General features: G+C 40.6%; 1 non-coding gene and 3 pseudogenes across 1 annotated transcript; all 4 read left to right on the forward strand.

Annotated features, from left to right (window-relative positions):
- The first annotated feature begins 3,677 nt into the window (after positions 1-3,677).
- Positions 3,678-4,784, forward strand: LOC149514893 (18S ribosomal RNA; annotated as a pseudogene).
- A 536-nt stretch (positions 4,785-5,320) lies between these two features.
- LOC149514894 (18S ribosomal RNA) lies at positions 5,321-6,683 on the forward strand (annotated as a pseudogene).
- A 291-nt stretch (positions 6,684-6,974) lies between these two features.
- LOC149514895 (5.8S ribosomal RNA) lies at positions 6,975-7,129 on the forward strand. Its single transcript, XR_016328413.1, has one exon. It is a non-coding gene; the product is annotated as a 5.8S ribosomal RNA (ribosomal RNA).
- Positions 7,130-7,383: 254 nt separating this feature from the next.
- Positions 7,384-9,085, forward strand: LOC149514896 (25S ribosomal RNA; annotated as a pseudogene).
- The last annotated feature ends 6,310 nt before the right edge of the window (positions 9,086-15,395 follow it).

Genomic DNA, 15,395 nt, shown 5'->3' on the forward strand with positions numbered 1-15,395 from the left:
GGAAATAGGTGGATTTAGCCCCATCTTCATATTTTTGCAATGCGAATGCCGCTTTTATGTTCTATAAATTCACATAAGTGCTTACTAAGGCCTACACCTAGGCCAGGCTTAATTCTACCAAACCTGAACATCGTGCTTATAATTCTTGAGTTTTGATCACTGCCCGTACCACTATTTTGGGCTAATTCCCTACGGCTTGGGGCTCTAGTAAGCCTCAAAGCCTGGTCCATCTGGCAATCAAACCATTTCCCACTAGAACTAATACTACTCCTTGACTTAGAGAGGACCCTTAAGCTTGGACTAGCTTGCGGGTAACACATGTACATGCCTCGACCACCATTGGGACATGTTGAACCATGGTCTTCACACATGATTCAACCACCTTTGACACATGCTGGCCCTTTGTGTGGGTAGCTCTCTTGAACACCATTGGCATATGCTAGAATGTGCATCAAGCATAGGTATCCTAGGCTCGAACCGTGCACTATGCACACCATGAACAGGCAGTAGGTAGGTTCGGGCACATCTTCATATTTCTATTTTGCCAATGCCATTTTTATGGCTTATAATTTCATATAATGCTCACTAGTGCCCGCACGTAGGTTTGGCTCAATTTTGCTAAACCTAAACATTGTGCCTAAGCCGCTGGAGTCTTGATCATTGCCTATACCACTATTTTAGGCTAGTTCCCCATGACCTAGACCTCTAGTATGCCTTAAGGCATGGTCCCCTAAGCTGTCAAACTATGTCCTACTTGAACTGGAATAGCTCTTTGACTCAGAAAAAACCTATAGGCCTAGACCAGTTTGTCGACCATGGAACATGCACATGCTTCGAATGCCATTGAAACATGTTGGCCCATGGTCTCAGCACATGTTTCAATCACCATTGGCACATGCTAGGTCGTACACCAAGCACAGGTATCTTGGGCTCAGGCCATGCAATGTGCACACCATGATTGGGTAATAGGTGAGTTTAGGCACATCTTTATATTTCTATTATGTCAATGCCATTTTTATGGCTTGTAAATTCATATAAGGCCTCACTGGTGCCAGCACCTAGGCCTGGCTCAATTTTGCCAAACTTGAACACCATACTTAAGCCCTTGGAGTCTTGATCACTGCTCATACCACTATTTCGGGCTAGTTCCCCATAGCTTGGGCCCCAAGTAGGCCTTAAGACCTAGTCCCCTTGCCATTCAGGCCCTATCCTGCTAGAACTAGAATTGTTCCTTGACTCAGAGAGAACTTCAGGGCTTGGACCAGCTTATGGACTTTGATGTAAGCCCATCCTTGACAACCATTAGGACATGTTGGCCCTTGGTCTTAGCACATGCTTCAACCACCATCGGTACATGTTTACCCTTTGTACAAGCAATTCCATCAATCATCATGATATATGCTAGGGTACACACCACACACGAGTATCTTAGGCTGGAGTCATGCATAATGCGCACCACGATTGGATAGTAGGTGGGTTTAGGCACATCATATTTCTGCCATGCTAATGCCATTTTTATAACCTATAAATTCACATAAATGCTTACCAATGCCTGCACTTGGGCCTAGTTCAATTTTGCCAAAGCTGAACATCGTGCCTAAGCCTCTAAAGTCTTGATCACTGCCCATACCATGATTTTAGGCTAGTTCCCCATGACCTGGGCCTCCATTAGGCCTCAAAGCCTAGTCCCCCAAGCAATCAAACCCTTTCCCACTTGAACTAGAACTGCTCCTTGACTCAAAGAGAATCTTTGGGCATGGACTAGTTTATGGACTATGACACATGCACATGCCTCGACCACCATCGAGACTGTTGGCCTTGGTCTCCACACAAGGTTCGACTGCCATTGGCACATGCTAGCCTTTTATGTGGGTAGTTTCCTCAAACATTATCAGCATATGCTAGGCTGTATACCAAGCATTGGTATCCTGGGCTCAGACTGCGCACCATGTGCACCTATACTAGACAATAGGTGGATTCGAGAACATCTTTATATTTATGCCATGCCAATGCCATTTTTATAGCTTGTAAATTTATATAATGCTCACTAGCACTCGCATCTAGGCTTGGCTTAATTCTGTTGAACTTGAACATTATGCTTGAGCCACTGAAGTCTTGATCACTACCCAACTACTATTTTGGGCTAGTTTCCCATGACCTAGACCTCTAGTATGCCTTAAGTCCTAGTCCCTTTGGCTATCGACTCTATCTCGCTAGAACTAGAACTAATCTTCAACTGAAAAAGACCCTTAGGCCTAGACAGCTTATTGTCTATGGTACATGGACATACCTAAAATACCATCAGGAGATGTTGGCCTTTGGTCTTGGCATATGCTTTAACCACCATCCACACATGTTGGCCTTTTGTGTAGGTAGTTCCATCAAACATCATCAGTACATGCTAGGTCGTGCACCTAGCGTAGTTATCCTAGGCCTGAGCCATGCACCATACGCACCATGACTGGGTAGTAGGTGGGTTCAAGCATATTTTCATATTTCTACCATGCCAATGCCATTTTTATGGCTTGTAAATTCATATAACACTCACCAGCACTCATACCTAGGCTTGGCTCAATTCTATCAAACCTGAACACTGGGCTTGAGCCACTAGAGTCTTGATCACTACTTGTACCACTATTCTAGGCTAGTTACTCGTGACTTGGACCTTTAGTATGCCTCCAAGCCTAGTCTCCCTGGTTGTCAGACCCTGTTCTGCTAGAGCTAGAACTACTCCTCGACTCGGAGAGAACCTTTGTGCCTAGACTACTATATGGACCATGACACATGCATATACCTTGACTGTCATTAGCACATGTTGGCTCTTGGTCTTGACACATGCTTCAACCACCATCAACACATGCTTTAACTACCATCAGCATATGCTAGCCCCTGGTATGGATAGTTTCCTCAAGCTTTAACTGCACATGTTGAGCCACGCACCATGCGTGGGTACCCTAGTCCCGGGCTATGCACCTTGTGCACGATCGAGCAATAGGTTGGTCCATGCACATCTTCATATTTTTACCATGCCAATGCCATTTGTATGGTTTGTAAATTCATATAACGATGCCCTAAGCCTTCTTATGAAGTTTCATGGCACGATGACTTGCTTTTTATTTTTCATGATTTTTAGAATTTTTCACAGTTGAAGATCTTTTGAAAATTTTTTTAGAAAAAGTTTTGGGTCGATGTGCATGGATGCTGCCACTTATACGTAATGGGCATATGAATGGTGCTATGGTTATGCATGTAGGTAGGCTTCATGCTCAATGCATAAAATTGTCGACCCATCATCCTCTTCAATCTCCCTCTCTGTGGTTATCATACCTTGGGGGCATAATTAGGATCTTGTGCTACATACCTAAATCAATAGAAACATGATGTCTTTCAATCCTGCATCCATCTTGTGTCCTTAAGGGCTATGGGTCAAACCTTAATTATGCCTCATGTCCTAAGCGTGCCTTCTAAACCTTCGTGGCCACATTAGTGCATTGGTGTTCAATCGTGCTCTTAGATATGGAATGTTTTGTAGGCACAGGCTCTTGGCTCCTATTCATTCGATGCTATGCATTTTACGTGTTCAACATACATGATGCTTATGCTCTGTGTTGGCTTTTTCCACTACTAAATTAGTGTGTTGAGGCCCATGTAGTGCCAATATCTTGAAAGAATGCTACCTAGTTGATTTGGCTAGTAGTAATATGCTTGTCTCAAAGATTAAGCCGTGCATGTGAAACTATGAACTAATTCAGATTGTGTAATTATGAATGGCTCATTAAATTAATTATAGTTTGTTTGATGGTATCTATTACTCGGATATCCATAGTAATTCTAGAGCTAATATGTGCAACAAACCTTAACTTTTGAAAAGGATGCATTTATTAGAAAAAAGGTCGAAGCGGGCTTTGCCTATTGCTTTGATAATTCATGATAACTTGACGAATCGCATAGCCTTTGTGCCAATGACACATCATTCAAAATTTTGCCCTATTAATTTTCAATGGTAGGATAATGGCCTACTATGGTGGTGATGGGTGACAGAGAATCAGGGTTCAATTCTAGAGAGAGAGAGCCTAAGAAATGGCTACCACATCCAAAAAGGTAGCAAGTGCATAAATTACCCAATCCTTACATAGAAAGGTAGTGACAATAAATAACAATATTAGGATTTATGAGTCTGATAACTAGAATGAGTACAATCTAAATCCCTTAACGATGATCAATTAGAGGGCAAGTCTGGTGCTAGTAGCCACAGTAATTCTATCTCCAATAGCATTTATTTAAGTTGTTGCAGTTAAAAAGCTAGTAGTTAAAACTAGGGTTAGGTCATTTGGTCTACCTCACAGCGAGCACTGATATACTTGTCCCTACTATCGATGATGCACTCCTAACCTTAATTGGCAAGGTTATTCATCTGGCCCTATTACTTTGAAGAAATTATAGTGCTCAAAGTAGGCCTATACTTGTATACATTAGCATGGGATAACATCATAGGATTTTGATCCTATTGTGTTGACCTTCTAGATCAGAGTAATGATTAATAAAGACAATTAAAGGCATTCATATTTCATAGTCAGAGGTGAAATTATTGAATTTAAAAAAGATTAACAATTATGAAAGCATTTACCAAGGATGTTTTCATCAATCAAGAATGAAAGTTGAGGGCTTATAGATGATCAGATACTATCTTAATCTCAACCATAAATGATGCTGACTAGGGATTGGCGGATACTACTTTTAGGACTATGCTAGCACCTTATGAGAATCAAACTCTTTGGGTTTTAGAGAGAGTATGGTTGTAAGTTTAAAACTTAAAGGGATTAATAGAAGGACACCTCCAAAAGTGGAACCTACAACTTAATTTGACTCAACATGGAGAAACTTACTAGGTCTAGATATACTAAGGATTGATGGACTAAGAGCTCTTTCTTGACTCTATTGGTGGTGGTGCATAGCCATTCTTAGTTGGTAAAGCAATTTGTCTAGTTAATTCCATTAACCAATGAGATCACAGCTTGCTAACTAGCTACATAGAAGTGATCTTTCATGGCTAGCTTTTTAGAGGGACTGGTCACTTAGGCCAAGGAAGTTTGAGGCAATAATAGGTCTACAATGCCCTTAGATGTTCCAAGCTACATGTGTGCTACACTGATTTATTCAACGAGTCCATAGCGTTGGCCAACAAGCTAGGTAATCCTTGAAATTTAATCATGATAGGGATAGATCATTGTAAATGTTGGTCTTCAATGAGCAATTCCTAGTGAGCATAAGTCATCACCTTGCATTGACTACATCCCTACCCTTTGTACACATCACTCATTGCTCCTACCAATTGAATGTTCTGGTAAAGTGTTCGAAAATAGGGAGGTAGTGACAGTAAATAACAATACTAGGCTCTATGAGTTTGGTAATTAGAATGAATATAATCTAAATCCCTTAGTGAGAATCCATTGGAAGGCAAGTCTAGTGCTAGCAACTATGGTAATTCTAGCTCTAATAGTGTATATTTAAGTTGTTGTAGTTAAAAAGCTCATAGTTGGAACTAGGGTTGGGTCATCTAGCTCACCTTATGATGAGCAATGATTTACTCATCCCTATTATCAATAATGTGATCTTGGACTTATTTGACCGAGTCACTCCTTTGGCCCTGTTACTTTGAAAAAATCAAAGTGCTCAAGTAAGCCTACAATTGTATACATTAGCATAGGGTAACATCATAGGATTTCAATCCTATTGTGTTGGCCTTTAAGATCAGAGTAATGATTAATAAGGATAGTCAGGGGCATTCATATTTCACAGTCAAAAATGAAATTTTTGGATTTATGAAAGATGAACAACTATGAAAGCATTTGCTAATGATGTTTTCATCAATCAAGAATGAAAGTTGGGATCTTGAAGATGATCAAATACCGTTCTAGTGTCAACCATAAATGATGCTGACTATAGATTGATGGATGTTACTTTTAGGACTGCTGACACCTTATAAGAAATCAAAGTCTTTGGGTTTTGAAGGAAGTATGGTCATAAGGCTGAAACTTAAAGGAATTGATGGAAAGGCACCACCAAAAGTGGAGCTTACAGCTTAATTTAACTCAACACAAGGAAACTTACTAGATCCATACATAGCAAGGATTGATAGATCGAAAGATCTTTCTTAATTTTATAGGTGGTGTTGCATGGCCATTTTTAGTTGGTGGAGTGATTTATTTTGTTAATTCCATTAACAAACAAGACCTCAACTTGCTAACTAGCTACATAGAGGTGATCCTTTGTGGATAGCTTCTTCGAATGACTATGGCCACTTAGGCTAAGGAATTTTGAGGCAATAATAGGTTTGTGATGCCCTTAGATGTTCTGGGCTGCATCTACGCTAGACCGATGTATTCAACGAGAGGTAATCTTTGAAATTTCATCATGATGGGGATAGATCATTGTAATTGTTGGTCTTGAACAAGGAATTCCTAGTAAGCGTGAGTCACTAGTTCACGTTGACTATGTCCTTACCCTTTGTACACATCACCCATTGCTTTTACTAATTGAATAGTTTGGTGAAGTGTTTGGATCGTGGCAATGTGGATGGTTCATTGCTCATGATGTTATAAGAAGTCTACTGAACCTTATCATTTAGAGGAAAGAGAAGTCATAACAAGGTTTCTTTAGGTGAACCTATGAAACGATCATTGTATAAACTTGCTCAATGAACAACCCACAAATGCGTTAACAAAACACTAAGGGGGCGAGGGTGCTTTTGTGCCTTGAGCCCCTTTTAACCCTGGGCATGCATAACGATTGATTTGTTTAACCTCTCAAGTAGGTGAACTGATTAGTATCATCACTTATAGCTAAATAACAAACCCCTAGCAAGAATCACACCATGAAATTGAAACCAAAAAGAGAGCATGTGCCATCAACATCCTATTCATAGTATGTGTGCAAGTGACACCGTAACTCTTTTTGTCTTAAAAAACCAAAATGACTCTCAGCAATGGATATCTTAGCTTTTACATTGATGAAAAATGTAACAAAATGTGATACATGGTGTTAATTGCAGAATCTTGTAAACCATCAAGTCTTTGAACACAAGTTGCACCCAAGCCATTAGGCTAAGGGCATGTTTGCCTGGGTGTCATGCATCATCTCCCCTTCTAGCCCCTTGGCCATCGGGCTTTGGTAAAAGGGGTGAAAAACAGCCTTCCGTGATCTTATCGATCATAATTCACCCAAAAGTAAGTCCCCGACAATGATAGCACTGTGACCATCGATGGTAAAGCTCTTGAGGTGCCTCATCTCTGGTGACGTGTGCTTATTGTCCATTTGACCCCATCAAACCCCCTACATCTCTCAATCAATGCTTGTATCATGACCCTAGGTCAAGCAGGATTACACAGTAAATTTAAGCATATCAATAAGTTGAGGAAAATAAAACCTACCAAGATTCTTTTAAAAATGATGAACAAATCGGAAAGAGACCAGCTTGAGAATTAGGCACTCACGACATCCAAATTGTAGTCTAGAGAAGCATCTTCACCATTGGACTAGGCCTAAATTCCTTGGAAAAGGATGTCAGAGAGGGTGAGAGCCCCATTGTGCCTAGACCTTATCGCACCATAAGGCACTATCGATGAGTTGGGTTATTTAGGAATACAACCCTAATTAGGCAGTAAATTTTATCTAAGGCTAAATATTAGTGAGAGATCGATAGCAAACAAGTACCATTAGAGAAAGATGAAAAAGACTTTGAAAAAATAGTCAAAGAGTGCTTGAAATTGTTAGAAGGGAAATGGATGAGAGCCAATGATGCACCCCAATCAGATGTGGAAAGGTAAGAACTGGTCCATTGATTGGCTCTAGGTGTGGACTAATGCAAGTCACGATGATGGCCTAAGCTCAGAGTTTCAATATGCCCACAAAGGCATTGTCACTACGATCATGGAATATAGCATGCACTGTCTTGACATACCTTATCACCTATATGCTCTTGACATTGGCTTACGAGCTCCCCATCTAGCCCATCTTGAAACACAAGCTAAGGAGTTTGATATGTGTGTGAATCAATGGGCTAGAAAACCTATAAAGTAAAGGAAGCTGATTGGCAGGATCCCTCATGGGTGCACTACCAATTGACCTTGATCTTCAGAGAAGGGTTTGAGTGTGGACATACCTGTTAGGACCCAAAATATGGTGAACTATGCTTGAGTAGGGTAAAGCCAAAAGAAACTCTAATGGAGGCCTATAGTGATACTAACATGTAAATTGTTCACCTAACTTGAGTATAGGGACAAAAGACTAATTGAACTGTCTAGTAGTTGTTTCTCTCTAAAGTTTCCCTTAAGATAGCTGGAGCCCTTGGTGAATTTCATTGGGAAAAGCCAATGATTAGATGCATCAGGTGCATAATGCCCTTGACATATTCTCAAACTTTAAATAGGTAGAATAACACAACTGCTTCGTTGAGCCATGCCATGAAATCGAGAGCTCAAAGAGAGCTAATTTTGGTAAGCAAAATTGGTGATGCAGGATGAATCGAAAGCCAAGTTATAGTGCCTAATTGCATGCTAACCTAGAACCCACAAATGGTGTTGGTTGATTAAGACAGTAAAACTATCACAAAACCCAAGGTGTGAATGCATATGGAGTGGCCATCAGTGCAGATCATGGTGGTAGTAGTAAATATTCAAATGAGAACTTTGAAGGTTAAAAAAAAGGTTCCAAGTGAACGACACTTGCACATGGGTTAGTCAAACCTAAGAGATGGGGGAAGCCCATTTAATGGTGTGTCCAATGCAAGCTTTGAAAGGGAATTAGGTTAAAATTCTTGAATTGGGACACAACGGCTTACAATAATGTTAGAAAGTCTAAAGATGTTAGCAGAGGCCTCGGTAAGAGTAATCTTTTTTATTTAACAACCTACCCACCCTAAAAATAGCTTAACCAAAGGTAAGGTCTAGTAGCTAGAAAAGCATCGCACATCATGCGGTGTCTAGTACACCATTGGTGGCCCATGAAAATTCAAAAGAGTAAGTGCCATTCATGCCCTATCATACTCATAACAGCATCAGGTCTCCAAGGTGAACAACCTTTGGTAGTTAGAACAATGTAGGCAAGGGAAGTCAACAAAATGGATTCATAACCTTGGGAAAAAGATTAGGTCTAAGGGCTAGGCATACGGGTCCTAATCCTGAACCCAGCAACTACTGGTGCACTACTTGAGCTGCTTATCAAGTGACAAACAATCAACTTAAAACTGGTACAGACAAGGGGAATCTAACTATTTAATTAAAATAAAGCGTTATGATGGTCCCTGCAGATGCTCACAGAATGTAATTTCTGCCCAATGCTATGACTGTTAAAGCAAAAAAATTCAACCAAACGTGGCTAAATGGTGGGAGTAACTATGTCTCTCTTAAGGTAGCCGAATGATTTGCCATCTAATTAGTGACGTACATGAATGGATTAACAAGATTCCCACTATCCCTGTCTACTATCCAGTGAAACCACAGCCAAGGGAATGGGCTTGGCAAAATCTACTAGAAGAAAAGATCATGTTGAGCTTGACTCTAATCTGACTTTTTGAATGACTTAAAAGGTGTAGTATAAGTGGGATCCCTTAGGAAAAATTGAAATATAACTACTTTTAATGTTATTTTACATATTTCATGAATCGAAGGCTAGGCATAACCTTTTCTTTTAGACCCAAGGTCAGCCTCAATCGATCAATACGGGCAAAAGACATTGTCAGGTGAGGAGTTTGGCTAGGGTGGCACAATTGTTAAAAGATAACACAAGTGCCCTAAGATGAGCTCAACTAGAACAGAAAGTGTGGTCTTTGCAAATGACTTAAATATGCGATGCGGTGTTGTAAGTAGCTAAGTTGCTTTGTAACCACAATCCATTGAGATTCAACCTTTTGTCACTTTGATTCATCCTTCCCCCCATGACACTCACTGAAGTCTTCTCACTTGATTTTTTTTCACCATACCCCTCTAAGGTTAGGGATGAATGGTGTTCTCCATTGTAACTGATTTAGTTAGGTGATGACATTCCTCCCTTGAGCATCTAAGTACATGACAACTAAATGCCCTTGGTATTTCTTATAGTGACGGGCTTGTCCTTGGTGCAAGCACTTGCCTTGAACTCCATCGGCACACCCTAGCCCTTGATCCAGGTTGTTGCCTTAAACACCATCGACAACATCTGGCCCTTGGTTAGTGAAGCCAATTGTATCTAACATCATTAACAAATGTTGGCCCATTGTTGACTTGAACACCATCAGTAGATGCTGGCCCCTTAGTGTGGGATGTTGCCTTAGACACCATCACTAGATGCTAGCACTTGCCTTAACCACTATTAACATAAGCAGACCCTTGGTATGGATTGTTGCCTCAAACACCTTTTTGGTAGATGCTAGCATTTGGTGCAGCATATGTACCATGAACCTCCCATCCAAGGCACTTGTCTACCCCTCGATCATAATCAGCACCAAATGATGCTTGGTGCATGTGTCACGGGCTTTAGTTTTAAGTCAAACTTTGTGTGACCTTGGATAAGGAATTGATTTCATCTGCCAAATTCAACCTACAAAAGTCAAGCACTTAGCATAATTCTAGCTTGTGAAAAATTATGCTATAGTATTGGGCCTTCAAGAAGCCCATAACTTTGATCCTCTTAAGACTGTGTTCAGGTGTGCACACATTTGGGTCTAATTATGCACCTGTAACTCAGTCATCAGTGCTTGAATTTAGGTTTGACCATGCACCCACACCTTGATCACTAGTGCCAACACCTAGGTCTGACTATGTGCCTATGCATCCCTCATCAGTGCCCACACCTAGTCCTGGCTCAATTCTGCCAAGCCTGAACATCGAGCTTGAGCCTTTGGAGTCTTGATCACTGCCCATACCATTGTTCTGGGCTAGTCCCCTAAGACCTGAGCCTCTAATTGGCCTCAAGGCGTGGTCTTTATAGTTGTCAGACCTTGACCCACTAGAGCTAGAACTACTTTTTGACTTGGAGAAAACCCTTGGACCTGGACCTGCTTGCAAAATGTGATATATGCACATGCCTTGACCACCATCGGGACATGTTGCCCCTTAGTCTTGGCATATGCTTGGACCATCATCAACACATGTTGAGTCGTGCATCACACGCTGGTATCCTAGGCTCAGACAACACACCATGTGCACCACAACTAGGTAATGGGTGAGTCATCTTCTTATTTTTGCAATGCCAATGCTATTTTTATGGCTTGTAAATTCATATAAGCTCTCATCAACACCTGCACCTAGGCTTGGCTCAATTATGCCAAACATGAACACCATGCCTAAGCCTTTGGAGTCTTGATCACTACTCGTACCACTACTCTAGGCTAGTTTCCCATGACTTGGGCCTCTACTAGCCTCAAGGCCTAGTCTTTTTGGTTCTCAGACCTTGTCTTGCTAGAACTGAAACTACTTCTTGACTTAGAGAGAACCTTAGGGCTTGGACCAACTTACGGACCATGACACAACACATGCCTCAAGCACCATTGGGACATGTTGGCCCTTGGTCTTGGCACATGTTTCAATGACCATCACCAGTGCTCTAACTTGGGCCTGGCTCAATTCTACTAAACATGAACATTGTGCCAGAGCCTTTGGAGTCTTGATTGCTACCCATACCACTATTTTGGGCTAGTTCCGCATGACTTGAGCTTCTAGTAGGCCTTAAGGCCTTATTTATTTGGCTATTGGACCTTGTCCTGCTAGAACTAGAATGGCTCTTTAACTCTAAGAAAACCCCTAGGCCTAGACTAGTGTGTAGACTATGACACATGCACATGCCTAAACCACCATCAGAACCTGTTGGCCCTTGGTCTCGACACATGCTTTGACCACTATTAGTACATGTTGGCACTTTGTGCGGGTAGTTCCCTCGAACACCTTCGGCACATGCTGGGCCATGCACCATGAACAGGTATCCTAGCCCCTTACTGTACACCATGATTGAGCTATAGGTGGGATCAAGTACATTTTCATATTTTTACAAAGCCAGTGCCTTTTTTATGGCTTGTAAATTCATATCAGTGATCATTAGCGTCTGCACATGGGCTTGGCTCATTTTTGCCAAACTTGAACACAGTGCCTGAGCCTATAGTGTTTTGACCACTACTTGTATATCACGAGTCAACCTTGTAGAGGGCCATAACCAGGCATAGGATGTCATGAGCCACCTAAATATAGGGCCATGACTAGGCGTAAGATGTGCCAATGAGGAGGATAGATCTCATGTGCTAGGAAAAAATGTCCCCATTTTAAACATTGTAATGGTTCTAGGTAGCATAGCTATAAAATCTCTTAAGCTCTTTAAAGGGGGTGAGCAGTTGGCATATTATTGGGCTACATCATTGGCTAGGATATTGAACTATCCTTGGTTGACTTGTGTGGAAACATCCATCCAAGTGTCATATGGTCTATTACTTCATTGAAAGAAAGCTTAGTCTATGACATGTGGTAATAGAGCACTATTGAAAAGTGTTAGAGATGGCTACAAGTGGTGGATTTAATGACTAACAAAGGATCAAGGAGCATAAAGCCACAATGGTTGCCCTTAAACCTCATGTGGTAACTTATGGTTAACTGAGGTAGATCGAGACATCCCAACGGGAGTTGTATGATACTCTACATAGATTGGGTGAGGAGACCAGAGTTGCCTTGAGTGTCCTTTAGAGAGAATTTGAGAAGCTTAGGGCCCAAGTGAGTGTGTTACAAATGGCTATGGCCAGGTCAAGTTCTAGCTCAATAGAGAAAGGGAAAAGGGCCAAAATGTTGGAGCCTTGATGTTACGAAGGGGCAAGAGATGCCAGAGAGCTTGCAAACTTCCTATTTGACATAGAAAAATAATTTTGAGATATACACATAAAATCAAAAGAGGATAAGGTTGCAGTGGCTTCAATGTACCTTGATAGGGATGCTAAGCTGTGTTGGCATTCAAAATTTGTAAATGATGAATGCCCTATCAAAACTTGGGTGGATCTTAAGCAAGAGTTGAAAAACCAATTCTTTCTTGAGAATGTGAAGTATATGACCCAAAGAAAGCTTTAAGAAATTGTGCAAATGGGAATGGTACAAGAGTTTGTAAGGAGCTTCCCTACCATAGTGTTGGATATTAAAGACATCTATAAAAAAGATAAGACGTTTTATTTCCTTGAAGGCATCAAACCTTGGGCCAAGATAGAATTACAAACACAAAAGGTGCAAGATGTGGCCATAGTGATGGCTACCACTAAACATCTTAATGACTATAACAATGGACCCTAAAAAAGAAAGAACCTTCCATCAGGTGATAGTAACTCTAACTTTGGGAATAGGGGAAAGATGGCCAAAATGGACTGACCCTTCTATGGGGGATCATATAAGAGGCCTCCTAGTTGAGACAATACACAACCTAAGGCAAACAATGCATTGAATTTCAAGCTGAAGCAACCACTAACTTGCTTTCTATGCCAAGGGCCACATTGGGTGGCTAAATGCCCACATAGAGATGCCCTTAATGCTTTAAGATCCTCTCTCAAAAGTCTTTCAAAGTGCCTGAAACTATAAAAAAAATTCAAGAGGGGCCTGTTAAGATAGGCTCAATATGGTTTTTTAGTGCTCGTTGTACCCAACTAAACATGATAGAAAAAGAACTTGGAAAAGGTTTGATGTATGTAGACCTAGTACTCAATGGTAAAACCATAAAGGCCATGATAGATACGGGTGCAACTAATACCTTCATCACACCAAAGGAAGCAAAAAAGTGTGGTTTCAACGTTAATAAGGACTGTTGGCAAATGAAAGTGGTTAACTCACCAACCTTTACAATTAGTGGAAGCTCCAAGAGTGTGATGACCAAGTTGAGGCCATAGGAAGGAAATACAAACTTCATAGTATCCCCATTGATGACTTTGATGTTGTCCTTGGATTGGACTTCATGATGTTGGCTCAGGCAATCTCAATCCCCACTGCTAGTTTTTTATTGTTCTTTGGGGAGTGCTCGTATATTGTGCTAGCCACGATCCTCCCTAAGAGTGGGAAGAAAATGATTTGAGCATACAATTCAACAAAGAGGTAAAAAGAAGGAAGCCCTTTTATGTGGGCATGTAAATTTACAATGATGTGATTGAGCTAGAATTGATATCTGATGGGGTGTAGAAAATATTGAAAGAGTTTGAGAATATGATGCCAGAGCAGTTTCCCAAGGTCTTATCTCTTCGAAGATCAATGGACCATGAGATTAAGATTCTCTTAAAAGTTAAGCTACTAGCTAGAGGCCTATATTGCATGGCTCAACTAGAGTTGGTTGAATTGAGAAAACAATTAGATGACCTTTTATAAGCTGAATTCATTAGGCTATCGAAAGCACTATTTGGGGTACCCAAGCTATTTTAGAGAAAGCATGATGGGAGTTTGTGGTTATGTGTGGACTACAGGGCCTTGAACAAAGTCACTATGAGAAACAAATATCCTATTCCTTTTATTATGAATTTGTTTGATCAACTACGCCAGGCCAAGTACTTCTCCAAATTGGACTTGAGATCTGGCTATCATCAGGTTAAAATTGTTGAAAGAGATGAGCCAAAAACCACTTGTGTAATGCAGTATAGTGCATTTGAATTTCTTGTATGCCTTTTGGTTTGACTAATGCCCCTACCACATTTTGCACCTTGATGAATCAAGTGGACTATGACTAACTTGACAAGTTTATGGTCATCTATTTAGATGACATAGTGTTTTATAGTTTTATCATAGAAGAGCACCAAGAGTACCTGTGTCTTACATTTCAAAGACCACAAGACCATCAACTATATATTAAAAGAGAAAAATGTACATTTGCTCAAACCAAGATTCACTTTCTAAGCCAAATTCAAATGGACATGGAAAAAGCTATGCTATCAAGGAGTAGGCAACACCAAAGAATGTCAGTGAACTCCTATCATTTTTGGGATTAGCCAACAATTATAGGAGATTTATGGATAGGTACTCTCGTACAATCACAACCCTCATGGAGCTATTAAAAAAAAGTATAAATGGTGTTGGATAAGTGAATGTCAGGAGGCTTTTGAGGGTTTGGAAAAAACCATGATGAAGGACCCTATCATGGCTCTCTATGACATTGAAAAGCTTTTTAAAGTTGAAATAGATGCATTTGATTTTGCTTTTAGGGGAGTGCTTTTATAGGAATGGCAACCGATAGTATTTGAAAGTTGAGCGAAGCTAAAAGGATATATACATTTTAAGAGAAATAACTCCAGGTAGTAATCCATGGTGACATTATTTGTTGGGTTCACAATTTGTAGTTAAGATAGATAATGCAACAATTAGTCATTTTCTCACCCAGTCGAAGCTCACATCTAAGCAAGCTAGATGGTAGGAGTTTTT

Source organism: Durio zibethinus, chromosome 15, assembly GCF_047325235.1.
Source record: "Durio zibethinus cultivar Kanyao isolate XHJ-2024 chromosome 15, ASM4732523v1, whole genome shotgun sequence".
NCBI lineage: Eukaryota > Viridiplantae > Streptophyta > Magnoliopsida > Malvales > Malvaceae > Durio > Durio zibethinus.